This window comes from Cervus canadensis, chromosome 16 (assembly GCF_019320065.1).
Source record: "Cervus canadensis isolate Bull #8, Minnesota chromosome 16, ASM1932006v1, whole genome shotgun sequence".
NCBI lineage: Eukaryota > Metazoa > Chordata > Mammalia > Artiodactyla > Cervidae > Cervus > Cervus canadensis.
This window is the reverse complement of record NC_057401.1, coordinates 22,885,865-22,905,407: the sequence shown is the minus strand read 5'-3', so window position 1 is coordinate 22,905,407 and position 19,543 is coordinate 22,885,865. Positions and strand designations below refer to the sequence as shown.

At 38.8% G+C, this 19,543-nt stretch overlaps 1 long non-coding RNA gene across 1 annotated transcript; it reads left to right on the top strand.

The window, feature by feature from the left end:
• Positions 1 to 1,659: 1,659 nt before the first annotated feature.
• LOC122454268 lies at positions 1,660 to 15,955 on the top strand. The gene is made up of 3 exons (XR_006273356.1): positions 1,660 to 1,723; positions 13,492 to 13,604; positions 15,766 to 15,955. It is a non-coding gene; the product is annotated as an uncharacterized LOC122454268 (long non-coding RNA).
• The last annotated feature ends 3,588 nt before the right edge of the window (positions 15,956 to 19,543 follow it).

The window sequence follows — 19,543 nt, the reverse complement described above, 5'->3', positions numbered from 1 at the left end:
AGTAGAAAAATATTAGTCAAAATTTTCCTTTTAAAAGCTATTGTACATTTTAAATACTCAGGTTGGAATTTAACTTCAGAATAATGGAAACAGAAAAATCACCATTTGGCAAATATCACACACTATCCCAGTCAGAAACCATGAATGGTAAAATTGGTGTGACTATGATGAGGATGCCTGCCTCCTATGATTAAATATAAAAAGAAAAATTATAACTTTTCATTGGACAAACCTGGCAGACACTACCTTCACTAAGTAATCGGTTAACCTCACCATTAATGACACATAAACCTCATTTGCCTCTTGATATTGTGTACTTGGAAGGGGACAACATTACTTCTCTGATATTCTTGCCCCCCAAAATTATAACTTCAATAATGAGAAAATACTAAATAAACCCAAATTGAAGGACATTTCAAAATAATTGGCCAGTAGTACTCTTCAGAAGTGTGAGACAGGTAGAAAGACTGAGAAACTGCCACAGATCAGAAGAAACTAATTAGACATGACAATTAAATGCATTATGAGATCCTGGATTGAAACCTAGATGAGAAGGGGAGGGAAGGGACATTTGTTGGATACTTGCAGAAATGTGAATAATCTTGTTGATTAGTTAACAGAGTAATAATAGTAATGCTAATTCCCTGGTTATAATCATTTATTATTGGTATGTTTAATGTTAATATTTAGGGAAGTTGAGTGAAGGATATAATGGGATTCTAGCCACAATTTTTGTAACTCTTTTTAAGTCAAATTAGTTCAAAATGAAACCTTAAAATTTTTTAAATTAACATCATTGGTTATACAAATAGAAAAAAACGATGGTGCAACTGTTTAGGAGATACACATCTATATAGATATACTCTGTAAACATTTTATCTTAACTTTTTGTCAAATAGGTTTTACGAATAACAGGCTAATTCAAATGTTCAGCGCCTGTGTAATTTACTATCCTCAAAATATCTTTGGGAGTGGATTTTGAAGGTAGAGTTGTAATAATGAGAAAGGCTGTGAGGAAGATCCCTTGGCAAAAGCCAGAGTCCCCCTCGAAGGATTTGGAGTAAGAAGGTGACAGGGAAACAGGTGGTTTAGAGAGGCACAAAGAAGAAGGGCGAGAGGGAAGAAGCTTTTCCGGGCTCATCTCTTGCTGGTGCTCTGAGGCTGAGCCAGGGCTCTACCGATGGGAAGGAAAAGGATATCCAAGCTTCCCAAATGGAGAGGGTTTTGTTAATTACATGATCACATTTTCACTCTAAATAATAACAATGTTCAATATCTCAGAAATGTACAATGTACAAAGTAAGCTCCCTTCACCCGCTCTCCCAAGCTACTATTCCTTTCCTCAAAGCATCGTCAGACCTTTTCCAACGTATTTACAGACGTACACATAAATAACCCGGCTCTGTGAAGCTTTCTACATAGATGGGATCTTACTATACTTATCCGTTTTGCAATTTGCTTTTTCTACCTCACTGATTTCAACCGCTTTCCCAGAAACGCAAACCGGAGAGCTCCCCAGGCCCAATTCCAACGGTCTGTTGGCGCGTCCCTCGGACCGCGGCTCCTCCCGCGCGGCTGGAGGCCGGTAGCGCGTCCGCAGCCCAGCTCGCGCCCCTGCGCCCGCGCGCCCACCCCACCCGTCCTGCGCGCGCGCACGCGCCTTACCGGAGGCGAGGGACGGTTGGTGTTTGCGCCAACGGTCTGGGGGCACGTGCCACGCCCGGTGAGGGGAAAGCCTGCGTGGGACCGGGGAGGAGCGGGGGGCGGTGGGTGTGCGGGTGCGAGACTGGATGAAGACGGACTTCAGATCTCTCCACTACGGAGGAGGAGTGAGGGGAAAGTGAAGGAAGGAGACCAATGCGTTCTGAACTAATAAGCTCTCTGAGAGTGCTTTCTCCCCAAAATATATAGCTCAAAATAGCGCGGGGGAAGAAATCAATGTATCCCCTTATAATTCAGACTATCAGTAGGACTCTAAAAACGTAACCTGTGAAGGTTCTAGCTCTGTAAAAGCGTCAATCAGAAGAGTAACCAGTAGAGTACGTCACCTCGTTACACATTATTTTTCAATTAGCAGTAGTTAAAGTACATGCATGTTGTCCCGTTACTGAATGATTTCTTAAGAGTCTGTCCCTTTGAAATGTTTTTCTCCATCCATACCCCAGTTAATGACGATGGAGAGTAAAGTCGGCAGCTGAAAGCATGAAAATCGTATCACTTCACCTCCAACCCCTCCAACCTCCAACTCATTTCCCCTTCTCTTTCTCCACAGGGTACCTCTTGCATAGGGTATTAAGTTATTTCCCCACGATTTTAAGGGATGTAAAGTTAACTATCCAACCAAAATGAGAACAAATCTGTATAAAACACAACAGATGAAGTCAGGAATATGAACATGATACCCCCTCAAAGAAAAGAGGCCTCATAAAGGCTCTAGACCTGAACAGTCTTTTATTAGATATCCTACCAGCACTTCAAATACAACATAATCCAAAACAGAATTGAGAGTCTTTCCCTATTCCCATCCTCCCCAAACGACCTGTTCTTTTTGCTTGCACCTTATTCCCAATATTGCTGTCTTCCTTGTCAAAGTCAAAGTCACCCTTAACTCTCCCTTTACCATGTACCCAAATCTGCTATCAAAGACAGTTTTTTTCCTCTGTAGTGTTGATTCCATCTGTCCTCTTTTTGAAGATTACAAGGACTTAACTGATAATTCAGCCTCTAGTCTACTCCAGCCCCCTTCATGTCACATGTTTATTTGCACCCAGCAAGTACCATGCACTAGGCAAAGCAGTGGAGATCCAGTGACAAAGCTTTAAAAGGCAATAAACATCATCTTGAGCTAATCATTTCTCCCTTGCCCCAAATCCCTGAAAGAATCTTCTTTACACACAGAATTAAGCTCTAAATTTTCTAGCTCAAATACAAGTCCTCTGTGATTTTAACATCTCTTTACCTTTCTTGCTTCATCTCCCACAATCCCACGAAAATATCTCTAGTCCTCCATGCTGTGGGTAATGCACAGCACTGTCCTGCCTTCAGGCCTTTGCTGAGGGAGCCTCACCTTAGAGTTCTTTTTCCCTATCTTCTCCTGGCAAACTGATCATAAAATTTCAGTTCCCATTTCCCAAAGGCCTTCTCAGATTTTCTTAGTTGGAATTTTTTCTCCTCCTTATGTTCCCATAGCATATCTTTTGTACTACTTGTCTACTTAATTCCAGCTTTTACATATGAGTGTGTGTGTGTGTGTGTGTGTGTTCTCCACTATATTGTAACCTTCAAGTATTCAAGAATCTTGCTTTTTCATCTTTGTGTCCTCTTTAGAGAATAGCTCACTGCCTTGCACATAGTAAACTTTGTACATCGTTGTCATTCAGTAAATGTTTGCTGAATTGATTTGCAGATTTGAGATTAGGATCTTTCCCAAATCATGGAACTAGAATTTGTTGTTGTTGTTGTTTAGTCCATAAGTCATGTCAGACTCTTTGTTACCCCATGGACTGTAGCCCAGGCTCTTCTGCCCATGGGATTTCCCAGGCAAAAATACTGGAGGGTGTTGCTATTTCCTTCTCCAGGGGATCTTCCCAACCCAGGGATTGAACCCGAGTTACCTGCTTGGCAGGCAGATTCTTTACCACTGAGTCACCTGGGAACTAGGACAATAGAGTCACAAAAGAAAGACCTTCCTACCACTTGCTAATTGTGTGACTTAAATGTTATTTGGAAAAAAAAAAATGTTATTTGGCCCCTGTAAGTCTCAAGTTCCTCATCTGCAAAATGTGATAACTATTTTCTACTGTACAGATTTATGATGAGAATGAAGAGAAATCATATGAGGCCTATAAGATAATAATTTTTCTCTTTTGAGATAAAGTAATGGCACTTAGCTGTCTCACTTTAAAGAGTGTTTGAATAATACGTCTCTATAAGCACTTGTCAAGAGAAGACTATCCTTGGGCCCAGAGCCTACACATAGTAGATGCCTGACACATAGCAGATGGTCAATAAATATTATGTGAGTGAATACATTCTAAAATTCCAACCTCGTTGTCTAAATAGAAATATCCCAAATCAAAAGGAATCCATGTGGCTTCTCTGGTTTGATGATTATATCATTAGAATACTCATATATTCCAATTCTGTGCTCACCATGCAACCTTGTGATTTAAGACTTAAGCTTAAGTTTGAGAAAAACTACCCCTGACAGGGACCTGCCACTACTCTAGACAGTTGCATATCTACAATTGGAAATGAATTGAATTCTGATTTATCCTCCAGATTTGAGCCGGGGTAATGTAAATTAGTACCCCATAATCGTTCTGAATTGAGAATATTTCTGGAGAAGTAGAATAGGAACTGGATGGGTGAAAAGGACAGTGGACTTCCAGTGCAAGCTAGACACTCTTGTTCTGCCATTAACTTGCAGTGTGATTTTAGCCAACTTACTCCTCTCCCAAAAGTCTGATTACTTATAAAATTAAGAGTTCTAATATTCTTTCCACCTCTGTGTCATACTGTTCACCAATTAACAACTAAAGTAGGCACTAACAACTTGATAATACTGTGCTCTAAGTCACAGCTAGAGCAGAGACATTACTTTGTCAACAAAAGTCTATCTAGTCAAAGCTATGGTTTTTCCAGTAGTCATGTATGGATGTGAGAGTTGGACTATAAAGAAAGCTGAGCGCTGAAGAATTGATGCTTTTGAACTGTGGTGTTAAAGACTCTTGAGAGTCCCTTGGACTGCAAGGAGATCCAACCAGTCCATCCTAAAGGAGATCAGTCCTGAATAGTCATTGGAAGGGCTGATGCTGAAGCTGAAACTTCAATACTTTGGCTACCTGATGTGAAGAACTGACTCACTGGAAAAGACCCTGATGCTGGGTAAGACTGAAAGCAGGAGGGGAAGGGGACGACAGGGGATGAGATGGTTGGATGGTATCACCGACTCGATGGACATGAGTTTGAGCAAGCTCCAGGAGTTGGTGATAGACAAGGAAGCCTGGCGTACTGCAGTCCATGGGATCAAAAAGAGTCTGACACAGCTGAGTGAGACTGAACTGAAATGAACTGAGTCATCATCTCACTGTATCTGACCATGCAACACAAATGCCAATAAATTGATTAGGAGCAGAAACCCTAACATTTATCTTGGAAGACACTCCCCCATGGGTCTCTCACATTCCTGCATGTCTTGTTGAATATGCTAAGGATGATGCAAGGTCTGGATGACTGGGAAACCATTTCTCAGAATTTATTTGCAACAAGCAGTCTTGAGGGATGGGGTAACCTCTCCATCTGGAACAAAGAACAGGCTTTCTTCTGCTTACTGTAAAAGAAATAGATTCTCCAACTAAGCTTTCCTCTTCTCTAATGCAACCTACTGTGGGGAAAGGCATTTATTTGAACCCTTCACATCATCCCTGTGGGATCTGGGGACAAGGTGAATTGATGTTCATGCCTCTTGCTATGTTGTGAATAACAAAGTCCTTTGTTCTTAAGAAAAAATTATAGCTATGTATGGCGATAGATAGGGCTTCCCTGGTAGCTCAGCTGGTAAAGAATCTGCCTGCAATTCGGAAGATCTGGGTTTGATCTCTAGGTTTCGAAGACCCCCTGGAGGAGTGCATGGCAACCCACTCCAGTATTCTCACCTGGAGAATCCCCATGGACAGAGGAGCCAGGCGGGATACAGTCCATGAGATCGCAAAGAGTCAGACACGACTTGGCGACTAAGCACACACAGCACAGCATGGCAACAGATTTATTATAGTGTTCATCTCCCAACATATTCAAATATCAAATCATGTTGTACACCTGAAGCTGGTATAATGTTGTATGTCAGTTATACTTCAACAAAAAAAATTTAATTAAAAACAAAATCTTTTGTCTCTGCCAGCACCCATGCAACAGAAATAGGCTAATTTATCAGATTTAAATAGGATAAAATAAAATTGAAGACCTATATCCTTAAGTGATAAGTTAATATGAGAGTGAAAGAGCGGAAAACCAAGTTTCACATAGCCATAGGTTTTTTATGTTTGCTAGTCTGTGTCATTTTCATAGTCCAAGACATCTGAAGATGGTTAGAAATTTAGATGTTAGAGAAATTTAGTTAGCCCATGGGATACTAGCAAGATCAAAATTATTTCAATCTCTGCACAATTTAGTTTACTAGATTTATTTTTTAGTTTTAAAAGTATTTGGATACCTACATTAGAAGTCAGTTAGCGCAAATGCGACAGATAAGAATTTTAAAGACTCAACAGTACAATGCATTAAAAATTTGCATTCTAAATAGATGAAACTTGTTCTATGGTTAAAGTTTTCAATGTAATTCCATCTAAGCCATTATATCCTCTTATAGTCCTAATTAAAATAATATGTTTAAAGGGCCAACCTGGCCTATTATACTCTAAATCTTCTGATTTAAGTTTTTAATTATATTACATACATTTTAGTAAGAATGAAGTAGGTCACACTCAACAAAAACATTCTACTTCATTTGTTTTTGTTTAAAATTCTGTATTGTTCTACTTAAAAAATTAAGACATTTCTAAAGACTAAAGCTTGGTCTTCCTTTATCTTCTTGATTTTCCTTTTTCTTAGTAGCTACTATTGGTTCATTCTTACTAAGCTTTTGAAATGTTTAAGTAGCATGCTGATAATCAGTTGAGAGGCAGGGTGAGACCTAAAATTTGAAGTTTTTGCCAATTTCTGTATTGTAAATATTTCCAGCATTGCCTGTTTCAAGTTACCAACATGACATGCAGCAATGGGAAGACAAGAGCAAATTGGCTCACGGAGCACTGCAGATCAGCTCCAGCCCACCACTGGGGGGGTTTTCCTCTTAACACTATACTTACTCTCCACAGGTAATCGCAACCTTGTTCATGGTGTCAGTTACCTATACCTAATCCAGACAAATAGGCTTCACAAGCACCTCAGACTTTTACTAAGAGCAGACTGAAGACCTTCTCCCAAAATCTTGGCCTCCTCCAATATTCACTAACTCAGTGAATGTGCTGTAATCCATCCAGTGATATAAGCCAGCATCCTTGATATCTCACTCCTTTTCCTTGTTCTATCCACTACCAGATCCAGTCAGTTTTACCTCCTAAATTTTACTCACTTTTCACAACCATCTTCTTCGTCTGAGGTACCATAAATTCTTTTTTTAATTGGAAAAAAAAAAAGATGGTAAAATCACAAGAGTAAAATAAATGTGAAAAAAAGGCTTAAAAATTTCAATGAATTTGATGTTCTTTCCCTAATTGGATGTATTTGCATTGAAAACATACAGGTAGTTTGGAATTTTAATCTTTAAATGATCCTTTTCATTCCCTGTCTTAGAAAAAGCACATGTAAGTTTTAAGAGGTCTTGTTCTGCTAATATCAAGAAATGAACAAAGCAACTTATGGATCATCTGCAACCTAACAAAGTGAAACCTGGGACATCGAAGTGAATGTTGCTCAGTCGTGTCCAACTCTTTACGACCCGCATGTACTATATGGTCCATGGAATTCTCCAGGCCAGAATACAGGATATAGAAGATTCGAGAGGAAAAGCTAAAGGTTTCCAAAGGAAGAGATGACAGAAAGTCTGGGATTTGAAGTCCTGTGGCGCAAATCTATTATGAGACTATGACAAGAACCCACCACTCTGAGATGTCTTCAGCAAAGTGTGTGAGCATCTTCCTCTAACCAAACTCTTGCTACAAATCTGTAGAGATGCAGCCATAAGTGACAATACCTCTGGCCCTAACAATAGCCATGACTGTCTGGCTACTCTCCCATATTCATTCTTCTCTCACCCATTTTTTGTTATAGTAAAGTCAGAGTGATCCCTTTTAAGAATAGATCATGTCACTTCTCTGCTTAAGTCTTCCTAAGAACAGAATCTTCACAAGGCCAAAGGTTCCTGTGTGATCTGGCCTCTGCTTTTCTCTCCAGCCTCACCTGGAACCACACACCCCTTTGCATTCTATTTGTAGTAACCGTTCCTTTTCTTAAAGAAACCATATTCCTTTCATCCTGAGATTTTCATATATTTCATTCCTCCTAATGCTCCTCCTCCTCAACCTAGTTAATTTCTTCCCTGATTACGGTGTTCAAACATTATTTCCTTTCTTGACTTTTCAAACCATATCCCAGCGCCTAATTTTTGATGCCAGAGCACCCTCTTCTTCTCCTGCTTAGGATTTATCATAATTCACCCACCTCAAAGGAAGTGGTAAATATATGAGATTCAGCTACAGGAGATCTTGGACAAGTTATTTAACTTCTCTTGTCCAGGAGACCTTGGACAAGATCTCAGCTTCAATTTTCCCAAATATAAAGCAAAGTTTAAATTAAGGCCTCTACCTTCTGTACATAGCTCTGATTTCTATGATTCCAGGTAAAGGTTATTCCAGGAAGTAGTATAATGTAGATATTAAGAAACTGGACTCTGGAGTCACGTTGGTTCCAGTATCCCCTCTTCTTTATACTAATTTATATATTATGATCTAAGTATGATGTTCTGAAAGAAAATAAGTTAGAAACATTCACATTCCCTTTCTAATCAATTTTTTAAATGCTCCAAATCAAAATTTAAAAACTCTGCATTGAACACAGCCAGGCAGAAAAAAATCAGACATTCTCATGATAATGGATTAAATTAAAACTAACATTGTCTTTATTATGCCTAATCATCAGGTACTTGACCTGGCTCAAAACAATAAGGATGCATTCACACTAAATTAAAATGAAACTTCTTCCTGAAGGTGGCACTGTGAACAAGGAAAAGTAATAAATCCACTAAATTTTTCAGGACTATAGGACTATCTTATTAGGTTAAAAAAACAAAGCAACATAATATGCATCCTGGTACCTCTGATTTCTTGTCATTTTCTTTTCACTTTGATTCTTTAAATTTATTGTCAATTGTAGATGTACCCATTAGCTTTTTTTTTTTCCCATTAGCTTTTTGAGTAAGTTATTAGATTGATATTTTCTTGATTTAAAAAAACAACTAATAGCTGAAATTTATTGAATGCTAACCATGTTCAGCCACTGTACTACAAACTTCAGCAGTGAATTAAAGGAAGGAGGTTTTGGTTTGGTTTGGTCTGCACCACGCAGCATGTGGGATCTTAGTCCCCCCCTAGGGATCAAACCTGTGTTTGCTTGCAGGGAGAGCCTAGAGTCTTAACCACTGGACCACCAGGGAAGTCCCAGGAGCTCTTCTAAAGTAATATTTAACTCACACAGTTCCAACCTACTTGATTTTGCTAGGGAATTGAAGCATTTATAAACTTGTTTCTCTGCTTACTACCTCCCACCCCAGGACAGCACTTAAGGAGGCAAGGTAGGATGTTTGTCTTTATTAACAAGAGATTTGACTAAATAGCCTTTACTTTGTTACCTGCTACCAAATAAAAGTGAAGATCTCATCAAGGACATTTTCTGTTTCCTGTTGTTAAACATCAGTCAACGTGCACCAGAATCAGACCTACAAGCCACCTAAATTATTTTGTCATCCAGTGTAGGAAGGTGTGAGTCAAAAAACCTAAAAATTTACTGTTACCATACTGCTCAAGAGGCTAGTACAATTTTAGAACAACCTTCAAAGTTTGAGAGCATAATTTGACAACATGGATTGGCTGTGTGCCACAGGGGCTACCATTCTTACTTTTTCTTGAGGTTTCATAGCTTTATCTCCTAGATATTAGTTTTTTAAATTGCTCAGAAAACTTGAATTGTCTCACTATTATGGAAAACTTGCCCCTCAGCTGCAGCACAAGACTGTTAGACCATCACACTTAAATGAAACACTTCCAACTGTGCTTATCCAATGAGTAAATATACCTGTGTAAATACTGAAGCATTTAGTTAACATTTTGTGCAGTTCAAATTAGCAACTTGGTCATAATTTCAACACAATTATGTTTACATTTCAGTAATACTATACACAATGACCTGATTTACTACAGTAAGGCAGAGGAGAAGCTTCTTAAATTCTTCTTCACGGAAATAGGAAACACACAGTAGCATAGAGAGTCACGTGGCTGGCAATTCCTTTAGAAACTTAGGAAAATTAGCATAGTTACTATAGGCAGGACTAAACTCTGGCTGCTCTCTAGTTCTTTGAGAGATCATGATTATGTTCAACTCCTGTTCAATGGACAGCACACACTACAGGGTAAACAAAGAAGTGAGTTCATTTCTGCCCTTGGAGAGCTCTCGGACTAAAAGTGAAGAGGAGGCAGGCGCAGTAATAGTTCTAATATTGACAGTCTGCGAGAGGGGACACATGAAAATGTAACGTGTTGTGGGGTACTCATTTATATAAATATATTGTTGTCTGTAAACTTCCTCTTCTTAAGGTTAAATAATTTCAATTCGTATTTCTCAGTGCTTTGTTTACTGTCCTCCTCTGAATCCTCAGGTTTCAGTATTTATCTTAGATTATAGAACTCAAAACTGTCCCACCATTATAAAGGCCCAAAAATCTGAATTTTGGAAGAAATGCCTTATTTCCCTTGATTTCCTACCATTCTGTTCACTTTTGAGATAATTGTAGAAATGAGTGTAATCCCATATATATTTTTAAATATCCAGCCACAGAGTGTTGATTAAATAAGCTATTCCACATATATATAATGAAGTGAAGTCATTAAAATATTTCAGAGATGAAAATCATAAAAGAATCATCACTGCCATTCAGTTCAGTCACTCAGTCATGTCCTACTCTTTGCAACCACATGGTCTGCAGCACACCAAGCTTCTCTCTCCATCAGCAACTCCTGGAGCTTGTTCAAACTCATGTCCATTGAGTTGATGATGCCATCCAACCATCTCATCCTCTGTTGCCCCCTTCTCCCCCTGCCTTCAGTCTTACCCTGCATCAGGGTCTTTTCCAATGAGTCAGTTCTTCACATCAGGTGGACAAAGTATGGACCTAACAGAAGCAGAAGATATTAAGAGGTAGTGGCAAGAATACACAGAAGAACTATACAAAAAAGATCTTCATGACCCAGATAACCACAGTGGTGTGATCACTCACCTTGAGCCAGACATCCTGGAATGTGAGGTCAAGTGGGCTTTAGGAAGCATCACTATGAACAAAGCTGGTGGAGGTGATAGAATTCCAGTTGAGCTATTTCAAATCCTAAAAGATGATGCTGTTAAAGTGCTGCACTCAATATACCAGCAAATTTGGAAACGTCAGCAGTGGTCATAGGACTGGAAAAGGTCAGTTTTCATTCCAATCCCAAAGAAAGGCAATGCCAAAGAATGTTCAAACTACCACACAATTGCACTCATCTCACATGCTAATAAAGTAATGCTCAAAATTCTCCAAGTCAGGCTTCAACAGTAGGTGAACTGTGAACTACCAGATGTTCAAGCTGGATTTATAAAAGGCAGAGGAACCAGAGATCAAATTGCCAACATCTGTTGGGTCATAGAAAAGGCAAGAGAATTCCAGAAAAACATCTACTTCTGCTTTATTGACTATGCCAAAGCCTTTGACTGTGTGGATCATAACAAACTGGAAAATTCTTCAAGAAATGGGATAACCAGACCACCTTACCTGCCTCCTGAGAAATCTGTATGCAAGTCAAGAAGCAACAGTTAGAATGGGACATAGAACAACAGACTGGTTCCAAATCAGGAAAGGAGTACGTCAAGGCTGTACATTGTCAATCTGCTTATTTAACTTCTATGCAGAATACATCATGTGAAATCCTGGGCTGGATGAAGCAGAAACTGGAGTCAAGATTTCCAGGAGAAATATCAATACCTCAGATATGCAGATGACACCACCCTTATGACAGAAAGTGAAGAACTAAAGAGCCTCTTGATGGAAGTGAAAGAGGAATGTGAAAAAGTCGGCTTAAAACTCAACATTCGAAAAACAAAGATCATGGCATCTGGTCCCGTCACTTCATGGCAAATTGATGGGGAAACAATGGAAACAGTGAGAGACTTTATTTTTCTGGGCTCCAAAATCACTGCAGATGGTGACTGCAGCCATGAAATTAAAAGATGCTTGCTTCTTGGAAGAAAAGCAATGTCCAACCTAGACAGCATATTAAAAAGCAGAGACATCACTTTGCCAAGAAATGTCTGTCTAGTCAAAACTATGGTTTTTCCAGTGGTCATGTATGGATGTGAGAGTTGGACTATAAGGAAAGCTGAGCGCCGAAGAATTGATGCTTTTGAACTGTGGTGTTGGAGAAGACTCTTGAGAGTCCCTTGGACTGCAAGGAGATCCAACCAGTCAATCCTAAAGGAACTCAGTTCTGAATATTCATTGGAAGGACTGATGCTGAAGCTGAAACTCCAATATTTTGTTCACCTGATGCGAAGAACTGACTCATTTGAAAAGACCCTGATGCTGGGAAAGATTGAAGGCAGGAAGAGAAGGGGATGACAGAGGATGAGATGGTTGGATGGCATCACTGACTTGATGGACATGAGTTTGAGCAAGCTCTGGGAGTTGGTGATGGACAGGGAAGCCTGGCGTGCTTCAGACCATGGGGATGCAAAGAGTCTGACACAACTGAGGGACTGAACTGAATTGAACAATGGGGATGGTGGCAAAACCCTCAAATACACTAAAAAACTTTAAGTTGCACATTTCATATCAGTGAATTACATAGTATGTAAAATGTATTACAATAATTCTGTTAAAAAAAAAACAGAATCCCTGGGGTCAATCAACTCTTGTTGGTGATGTGGGTGATGAGGGCAAGAGCTGGGTGACAGTCTAAAACAAACAGAACCAGTCCTGTGTCCTTGGGCCTCTTCCCAGAAAGGGGAGTCATAATGTGCTTGGAAGCAACCCTAAGAGGTATCTTCTACATTAGGAATTTCTATTATAAAGAAATAAATGAAAGACAAATCCTGAAACCTTGAGGGTTAGGCATGATCTTATAAAAGTGCTCAAAACCATCATTATCCCTCACAGAACAGGGTATCTGTGTTTGCTTTAAACCATGGCATGACTTAAAAATAATTTAATTTTCCACATCCTATACCTAAATGCAATTTCTAATTATTACTTGGCTATCCATATAAATCCTAAGTAAATCTGTGGTGTTTCTTTTCCCTTGCATCAGTACAATACGAATAAATGTAAATAATTATCATGTCTGATTTACATTGTGTTTCGTTAAGCAGCTAAAAGTAAATACAGAAAATAGAAGGAAATGGCAACCCACTCTAGTATTCTTGCCTGGAGAATCCCATAGACAGAGGGGCCTGGCAGGCTACAGTCCATGGGGTCGCAAGAGTCGGACATGACTTAGCGACTAAACCACAACCACCACCATGCAAGTTTGAACAGGTGTTTGCCTAAAGGAAGGCTATAGATCTTAAAGGGCAGGGCTAACAGAATCAAAGCAAATTACTATCCTAACTATGCTGATTTCCTTACATTGAATGGTACTCAATTTTCTTTTTTGTTTGTTTGTTTGTTTGTTTTGTTGCCACACCTCACAGCTCCTGGGGATCACCGACCAGGGACTAAACCCTGGCTCCCCACAGTGAAAGTCTTAACCAGCGGACCACCAAGGAATTCCCGATGGTACTCAGTTTTAATCATCCTATCTCATGTAAGTTTTCATTACAAATGGTCTCAGATTAATTCTGGATATAAGTGGCAATACAATATAAACAACTAGATGAAAATAATATACAGGACCTCACAAATGAGTGAATCAAAGTTCACTCCAGAGAGAGAGAGGTACTAGATGAAGATGGATTCATTAATATGAGAATAGATTTTTTTCAAAGAAAGATTAGGTACTTGGGATGGCAAGAAAAACTCTGTTAACTCAGTGAGTTAGAATAAAAATGTAGAACTTTTAAATAACATTTTTAATAGGCTTGTGGTCACATGATAATGCATTTTTAAGCTTTTCAGAATTGTGGGACATTGAGATATGCATGCAATGTTCTCTCTTTTTAAATGAATACATCTTTTCCCAAGGGACTAAAATGCCTCCAGGACCTGGGCAAGTTTCCTTCCATAGCTCAAATGAGATACCTTGAGGCAGGGAATTCCACTGGGAAGGAAGAACTGGATTCAATTTACTGTTTCTGGATTTCCTCCCCACGATTGCCTAGAAGAGTTAAGAAACTGTTGTGAGTGCCTCAGCACTCAATAAAATTGCTCTCTAGATCCCTACATTTGACAAGTAGGCTCCAGAATTCAGCCGTGAACAAGGACACCATATTTGCTCTCCAAATGCAATCTATGCCCACACTTTTGACATTAACTCATGCCTATATTTTTACTTTGTAGGCAGTTTTCTCCAGTTGGAAGCAAGAGAGAAGGAGTTAGATTCCAGTGAGTAGGATTTGACACACCTTGCTGGCTTTGAGATTTAGGGGTCCACATGCAAGGACCAGAATGACAGCTCTAGGAGCAAGGACAAGTCCCCAGTTTGCAGCAAACCAGGCAATACGAACCTTGGCCCTGCCATCATAAGGAACTGGATTCTGCCAACAATCAGACTGAGTTTGGAAATGGAATCCTCCCAGAGTCTCTAAATAAGAATCCAGCCAACACCTTGATTTCCAAGAAATCCAGAGCAGAGAACCCAGCTTAGCCATTTCTGACCCTCAGAACTATGAGATAGTAAGTTTGTGTTGTTTTAAGCACTGAGTTTATGGCAATTTGTTATAGCAGCCATAGATAACTAATACAAACAGATAACCATAGTGTTTATCAGGTAACAGGCACTGTGTCAAGCATTTGAGATGCATCACCTCGATCAGTCTCACAATTTCTATTGTCCTGGTTTCAAAATTGAGCAATAAGACCCAAGTCACTGAGCTGGCCAGTCCCCTCAGGACCATGATAGGAATCAACCATCTCTATGTGACTGCAGAACCTTTGACCATTTCTATACAATGGTCCACTGCTGCTATTCAATAATCATATGTATAGAGGATCCAAGTTTTAAATACACACAAACATACTTATGCATTCACATGTGTATAAATATTAAAATTTTCTGAAAGAAAATATACCAAAATATTCAGAATCATATCTTTAGATGGTAGGATTACCACTTCTTACTTCATTGTGTTTTCCTGTTTATATGAATTACTTTACAGTGAGCATATTCTACTTGCATAAAATTTTTATTTCCTTTTTTTTTTTTTTAGTTAAAAGATGAAGGTGAAAATTTATTAAGGCGAATCCAACCTGAGTACCAATCATTTCTTTCATCTTATTCCCAGAGACTCCCACACTTAAAGACTCATCACATACCCAGGTCTCGGGCTCTAGCTGTAGCAGCCCTCCAAGTGCTTCCTTCTCTTTCAGGCTCCCAGGTCCCCAAAGGAAGGCCAACTCTCCTGGGCCCTCTCTGAGGATGGAAGCCCACCTCACTCCCTGCTAGGGAGCCCAAACTCTGGTGCCAGGGTCTAAGGGACACACTTCTGCTGTCTTTTCTCTTCAGGTTTCTCTACATTACTGCCACCAACTAGACCTCTGTGACAGATCCTGTTAGATAGTGTAAGAGCTTTTCCCAACTCCTTTCTCTCTTGCCTACCTGTCACTATAGTGGCTAGGAGAATGAGAAACTAGATTCCCCAGCCTCCCTTGCAAGTTGGGGTAACTGTGTACCTTAAGTCTGATTTTGAGACTCGAGTGAACACCCACCTGGGAATTTTCTGGGAAACGCTTTTTTGCTTCCTTAAACAAAGAGACAGAAGCAATCCGTGAAGCTTTCTACCCCTCCTTTCTTTTTATCTTTAATGCAGACAAGATGCCTGGAGCTACAGCAACAATCTTGTGATCATGAAACATTGAACATGAAGACAAATGTCTAATAAATTAGTGCAGCATAAACCATAAAGTCTGGTTTGTTGACAGCATCATTGGCAGATGTTAGCAACTCCTGTCTCACCTGATTTTGTGTGGAAAAACAAACCCTTATCTTAAAACCCAAATGTGATTACCTCCATTCCTATCTCAACTGTCTGCTGCAGACATTAGAGTTCTGGTGCCCTTTCTGTTAGATGCAGAGATGAGAAGGAGAACAGGGAGAGGGGAGGAGGAAGAAGTAATTGGGGGAAATCTGTTTGTGTTTTCCACATATAGATTGCTTCAAGTCCCTAATTTTGTCCTGTCCAATAAAACCCTATGCTGAAACTGAGACATCATGCTTATCACTTAGGACACAGATTTCAGCCCACAGCATCTATTTTAAGGAGGAGACAGTAAGATTGACATTTAGATTCAGTCATGTGACCTACAGAATCATCCAGCCAATGATTCTTCTTATGTTTTGATTCAAATAAATTTTTTCATGAATAACTGATAAAATGGAATGCCATTTTTCCTATAGCATACTAAAGGTCATGGGAGTAGTCTGTCTACTCAGAAGTGCCAGGACTAAGAAGATACATTGTCTGGAGACTTTAACAAAACAAAACCAATTATAAGTCTATTATGTAAATTGTCTATTATGTGGGATGAGTACTTCTAAATAAATGGGATAAAATATTCCTATCTGAAAAAAGCTTTTGTTGGTTGGTCTAAGTTCTACAATCTATTATCATTGTTGAATTTTAACACTATAGATGGAAGCTTCAAATCAACACACTTTTATTTCTTATTCTCTTATAAACATTGATAGTTAATTGGGAAAATCCCCATTATACAGTCAGTCCTCAACAAACAGGGGCTTAACTACTTGTCTTTGAGAGAGAAAGGTCCTCATATTTTAGGTTCTGTGAGCTTGTGTTAGTCAGAGTTCATGTCACTCATTCCTGTGATATATCATTTTGTTGCATTTAAACAGGAGATTAAAACTGAACAATGCTGGCACAGTGAGCAAGCAAAGAAATGTAACTTATTTCAATTATGTCATGTTAAGTGACCAGTTGGAATTTTCACATGTTGCTTTAAATTTTAAACAGTGAAAATCAGTGTGAACTGCAAGGTATATTGATTTTCTTTTGTTAAGTGAACATTTTGGCTTGCACATAAACTATTTTTATGCATTTGAATCTTTATTACTGAAATTTAGTCTCTTGTTTTTTCAACTATTTTTATACGATTTTTCAAAGTTACTTTCCATTTACAATTATTACAAAATATTGACTTTATTCTCAGTGTTGTATAATCCTTGAGGCTGTCTTACACCTAATAGTTTGTAGCTCCCTCTCCCCCCACCTCTATATTCCCTCTCTCCTACTAGTTTGTCTCTGTATCTGTGAGTCTGCTTCTTTATTGTTGTATTCACTAGTTTGTTGTGTTTTTTAGATTCCACACGTAAGTAATATCATACAATATTTGTCTTTCTCTGTCTGACCTGTTTCACTTAGCATAATGCCCTCCAAGTCCATCTGCTGTTGCAGATGGCAAAACTTTATTCTTTTTAATGGCTGAGTAGTATTCCATTAGGGGCTTCCCTAGTGGCTCAGATGGTAAAGAAACTGTCTGTAATGCAAAAGACCTGGGTTCAATCCCTGGGTTGGGAAGATCTCCTAGAGAAGGAAATGGCAACCCACTCCAGTATTCTTGCCTGGAGAATTCCATGGACAGAGGAGCCTGGTGGGCTACAGTCCATGGGGTTGCAAAGAGTCAGACACAACTGAGTATTCCGTTGTATACATACTCTCACATTTTCTTTATCCAACACTTAGGTTGTTTCCATGTCTTGGCAATTGTAAATAATGCTGCTATGAAAATTAGGGTGCATATATCTTTTTGAGTTAGTGTTTTGGGGTTTTAGAAGCATATTCAAGAGTGGCTGGGTCATATGGTAGTTCTATTTGTAGTTTCTGAGAAATTTCCATACTGGTTTCCATAGTGTGTGGGTCACTCAGTTGTGTCTGACTCTTTGTGACCCCAAGGACTATAGCCCACCTGGCTCCTCTGTCCGAGGAATTCTCCAGGCAAGAATACCGGAGTGGGTTGCCATTTCCTTCTCCAGGGGTTTCCATAGTGATTGTACCAATTTACATTCCCACTAACAGAACACAAGGATTCTCTTTTCTCCACATCCTCCCAAATGTGTTATTTGTGTTCTTTTTGATGATAGCCATTCTGAGAGGTGTGAGGTAATATCTCATTATGGTTCTGATTTCCATTTCTCTATTGATTAGTGATATTAAGCATCTTTTAATGTTCATATTGGCTGTCTACATTTCCTCTTTGGAAAATGCACAATACATTCAGTTCTTTTGCTCATTTTTTTCTTCCTAATTTCTTATTTTATTACCATAGAAGTAACATAATACATTCCTACACATTTTTTAATCAGGTTGCTTGTTTTTTTGATGTTGAGTTATATGAGATGTTTATATACATTGGATATTAATTCCTTATTGGTCATATCATTACTCCAAATAATTTTAAATTATTTAAATATCATTGTACTATCTAGTTCTCCTTTAGGTTAAATATAGACACAAAAATATAATTAGTTAATGTTATAAATTAATGACATTATAATCCTTCAACTGGAAGTGTTACATATTATTCTTATACATGAACTTTGAGTTAATTAGAAGAATTAGGACTCGGTCCTAATCCCACTGCCCACGTTTAAGGGTCAGTTGAATTGAGGTTCTTTAACACATTTCATAAATAATTTTATTCAGACACTTCATGCTTATTTTCAACATCAAGTCCTTCATTCAAGGTATTCAATTCATCACTGAAGCTACCTTCTGTGTTACTTAACATCATCTTTCAAAGTACATTATTGTCACTTCCAACTTTTTGAAATATAGCCCTTTTTTAATGTAACATAAGATTTTTACTATTAAAAACTTAATCCTAAATCACAAGAATTATTTGCATGCCATCAAGTCAGCTGATTTTTGTTTGTTTTAATCTTTTTGAAAGTGATCTTTAAAAAATTTCTTTACAACAGTGGTCTCAAAGGTGGCCCTAGATCCAAGCATCAACATCACCTAGCAACGTGTAAGAAATTGACATTCTGAGACTTTACCCAGACTCACTGAATCAGAAACTCTGGGGAGGGCCCAGCAAGCTGGGTTTTAATAAGCTCTGTAGGTGATTCTGTGGAAAAGGGAATAGAAACCTACTCCAGTGTTCTTGCCTTGGAAATCCCAAGGACAGAGGAGCCTGGTGGGCTACAGTTCATAGGGTCGCAAAGAGACAAGACTGAAGAGACTTGGCGTGCAGCAGCATAGCTGATTCTGATACATGCTACAGTTTAAGAACCACTACTTTACAACAACATCTAACTGTTGCAAATATGAAGTCATTTCCTTAAAAATAATTTAGCTAAAATGTGTGTGCCTCTTTTTTTAAACTGACTGTGCTGCTATAGAATCTGTTCGAGAAGCAGTCCAACCATGTTATCTAAAATAATGATTCCAGTCACATCCTAGCCCTAAACCCTGCTTTATTTTCTGTAAAACAAGGACTTGGTTTTGTTCATGATTGACTCCCCAACATCTTGAATGGTGTCTGGTCCTATTTGAAATGAAGAAATTATTGCGATAATTTCAAGCTAACCTGTCTTCATGAACTAGGCTAGATCACACAGCTGAATATAAG